The 4,312-nt window shown below is 36.3% G+C and overlaps 1 pseudogene; it reads right to left on the minus strand.

Moving 5' to 3' along the window:
- LOC101562147 overlaps nt 1-4,312 on the minus strand; it is a 24,926-nt pseudogene that overhangs the window by 19,662 nt on the left and 952 nt on the right.

Raw genomic sequence — 4,312 nt, forward strand, 5'->3', positions numbered from 1 at the left:
CCTGCCTAGATTTTGTACAAGTCTTCTCTCCTTAAAGTTTTGGTTTCTTTCTGTATTAGTTCATTTTACATTGCTATAACAAAACACCTTTGGTACTTTTAAAGAAAAGAAGATTTATATCAGAGTGAGAGGCTGAAAGTTTAAAAGTGTGACATCCACTCCAGCACGGGCCACTAGTGCTGCATCACATCATGGCAGATAGCATCGTGGTGGAAGCATGAAAGCAACAGAGATCACATGGTGAGACAGGAAGACAGAAAACAACTTAAGGATTGGTCTCACTCTTTTATAGAAGCTTCACTTTACAAGAACCAATTCAGTGTCTCACAGGAACTACCTCAGTTCCTTCTAAGTAAAGCACTCCTAATTACTTCCCACTTTATCCCACCTCTTAACATCATCATACTGGGGAGTCCAATTTCTAATCCAAAGGCCTTGGGGAAAATCCCATCCAAACCACAGTATCCTCCCACCATCCCTATCTCATTTTACATTACTACCACTTTATGACACAAATTGATCATTTTCATTTCTCTATACTTTGTTGTATTTCTAGGAAATTATGTGATTCTCAGCAGTGAAGTTATGGTGCCCAAGAGCATGTTCCCTCTCATTAGCCTGATGATGCTACTGTCATGAGGAGTGATGTCTATTGTGATAACTTATAGGATCATCTCTTTTGTGGCTCTCTGGAGGAAGGCTGCATGCTGGACCTCTCCCCTCTGTGTATCACATTCTGTCTCACTTGTTTGCTGAAGGATCTACAGCTACAGTGTTTTTTTGTTCATGATTAACTTTCTCCGTCTTCACTCATCTCTCTGGCTCTGTCTGTGGAGACTCATTTGTTCTTTGATTTTGTTCTATTTCTGCTGTTTTGTTCACCTCTATAGGTTAAAAAATGTTCTGCATTGATCACTCCAGAGAAAGAGAAGAGCTTCTCTGTTATTTAAAGTCCTTGGCATGGTGCCTCCATTTGTAACATATTTTTAACATGTCCTACTTTTTTGTGACATCTTGAAAGGGAGACAGAATCCTCCTTCCTTAATGATCCCTTTTAATTGTTTTAATTTCTTCCTGTTTCTAGGGGAATTTGCATATTCTCTATTTGATCTTGCCAGGTTTCTGAGAATTCTTCATTTTTATTAGGAGACAGAATTTTGGTCATTACCCAACTCCTGTGAACCACAAGAGTTTGGGTCAATAGGTTAGCTCCAAGGACCTCAGTTTTTCCACTTATACACATTGATAAACATACTTTACCTAAAGACAAAGTTCTGGGTATGATAATATAAAAATATATTTATTACTATAACAGCTGGGATCTATGACCAGAAAATAGATGGCTTGGGATGAAGATGCTTTGGAGCTTTTGTTTTGTAAGAATGCCTAGTTTATGCTGTCCCTTTAATTTGTGTATTTCTCCCTCACTTTTTAAAGTAAATTTATGGCAGGTAATTGGGATAAAAAAGCATTGTAGCAATTTACAGTTTCATGTATCTTTCATATGCATTATCTAAGATAGCTTCATGACTAACACATGTAATAAATAAGCCTTGATTCCAATATCCTTAAAATTTGCCACACAAATTATAATCATGCAATACCTCCTGTCTGGCCTTCCACTTTCTATCATAATGTTCTATAAGAAACTCATTTCCAATTTTATATACTTAGTTTTACCTTGTTCTTTTAATGGCTATATAAATTAAAGTGTATAGATATACTATACTATATCTAATTATTCTCCTATCGTTGAAGTAATTAGATGTTTTCAAACTTTGGTTACCAACAGCAACTCTGCAATGAAATTTTGTACATATATGTGCATACAATTATTTCTGAAAGATTTTTTGTAGAGGTAGGGTTGCTGCCTCTAGGATTTGATCACCTTTAGTTTAACAGCAGTGAATCCTAAATTTTTTCATTCATGCACTAATTTTTATTTTAACATCTTATTCATGACAATTAAATTTTTTTCTGCATTTAAAATATGGCTTTGTCCTAAAGTATAACCTTTATTTGATATAAAAGTTTTATTTTGAAAACGTACTTTGTGAAAATAAGTATGCCAGGCACAGTAGTGCACATCTGTAACCATATTGTTGTAGGCAGCTGAATTAGATAGAAATATTATAGGCAGTCAGACAGGGCCAGGCCTTCAAGGAGACAAGATGGAAGACAAGGTGACTCTGCAACTTTGAAGAGATAGACACTCCCATATGGGCCAGACCTCAAGACCAAGACAAAAGAGGAAACACAGCTACATACTTCCCTGGGAATGGGAATCGGGGACTGATATTCTAAATAAGTATCAATCACCTTGAAAGAGCCCCAATGAGTCACTAACCCAACCCCCAACAGGAAGAGACCCTGTCCCATATTCATGTCTCTTTGCTCCTTGACTGACTTCCCTATTTAGTACTGGATTTAATCAATTTTACCTGAGCAATGGTGTTGTAATCTCATTGGTTGACCATGGTTTTGTCCCACCTCATGCCCACCTAAGTGAGTTCCCATGTCTTCTCCACCACCTGAGATGAGCCTCACCACATGGTTTTCCTCTATAAAAGTCCCTGGAAGAGACAGCTTCCTGGGGACCACCCACCCGGGGGCCCCCCTCCTGTCACTCTCTCAGACAGGAGCTTTCTTTCCCCCACTAAATATATTCTGCTCATAACCTCTGCTTGTTCCTAAAATTAATTCTTTGGTTTTAGAGAACACAAACTCATCCCAGGTACCTTTTAGGTTGGGAGAACATTTTCCCCCTGTATCATTTGGAGATCTTCCATCCGAGATCAGTGTTTCTCCCTATGTCATTTGGAGGTTCCCTGTATCACTATCACTTGGGAGGACAAGGCAGGAAAGTCACTGTGAATTCAAGGCCACATGCACTACATAGTGAGGCCCTCTCTCAAGGGAAAAAAAGGAATTTAGATAAGGAAATGAGTATGAAGATTAAGTCTAGTATATAACTAAAATAATAATGATTATAATAATATATTATTGATACAACATTAATAGTAATGTTGCCATTTTATCATTATAGTAATAACACTATTGCTGAATAATATTACTAGTACAACTAAGATACTGTCCTATGCTATACATTGTGCAAAGTGTTTTAAATAAATTGCAAGGACCAAAAATTAGAGAACCATTAAAATTAGTGTTTCTGTTTTAATATTTAGATCTTCCTATGATTTTGACTTCAGTTTAGTGGCTAGTAATAGAGATGGGTCCAGTTTAGTCTTCAGCACGTGGAAAACCAGTTTTTCCAGCACCATTTATTAAAAAGACTATCTTCCAGTGACATTTTTTGTACCTCTGTCAAAGACAAAGTGACTGAGTGTGTTTAGAGTTGTATCTTCATCTTATGTTCTGTTCCACTGGTCTTCAGGTCTGTTTATATTTTTGCCAGCCCCCTGCTGACTTTATAACAATAGCTTTGTGTATAATTTCAGGTCAGGGATTTTGATGCCTTCTCCTTTATCTTTGTTGCCCAGAATTGCTTTTGTTATTTTAGGTTTCTTGCTGGTTCCTAATAAATTTTAGGAATGCATTCTCTAGTTCTGTGAGGTTTGTTAATGGTATTTTGATTGGGATTTCATTAAATCTGTATAATGGTTTTGGGAGTAGGGCCATTTCACTATGTTGGTTCTTTCTATCCATGAGCAAGGGATATCTTGAAGTTTCTTTCTTTTCTTTCTTTCTTTCTTTCTTTCTTTCTTTCTTTCTTTCTTTCTTTCTTTCTTTCTTTCTTTCTTTTTTTTTCAGTACTGGGGATTGAACTCAATACCCTGTGCTTGCCAGGCAAGTGTCTATTCTACTGAGCTATCTCCCTGGCCCCTTCTTTCAGTTTCTGATATCTTCTTCAATCTCCTTTTTTAGAGCATTGTAATTTTTAACGTATAGATCTTTAACTTACTTTGTTAGATTGATGCCTAGCTATTTCATTTTCCTGGATGCTATTGTCACAAGTATGGTTTCCCTAATTTCTCTTTGTGTGAGTTAGTTGTTTGCATATAGAAGTACTATCAAGTTTTGAGCATTGATTTTGTTTCCAGCTACATTATTGAATTTGGTTATTAATTCTAGAAGTCTTTTGATGGAGTTTTTGGGGTCTCCTATGTAGAGTATCATATCATTTGTGAATAGTGATAGTTTAATTTCTTGCCTTCCTGTCTTTATTCCTATTATTTCTCTCTCTTATGTAATCTCCCTGGCTGATATTTCCAGAAAAAAATATTTTTATTATAAATTTCATATTCTTTATGTTGGACAGTCATCACTTGCCCCAACAGCCATCTGAAGG

Source organism: Octodon degus, unplaced genomic scaffold (assembly GCF_000260255.1).
Source record: "Octodon degus isolate 3935 unplaced genomic scaffold, OctDeg1.0 scaffold00019, whole genome shotgun sequence".
In the NCBI taxonomy this organism is placed as follows: Eukaryota; Metazoa; Chordata; class Mammalia; order Rodentia; family Octodontidae; genus Octodon; species Octodon degus.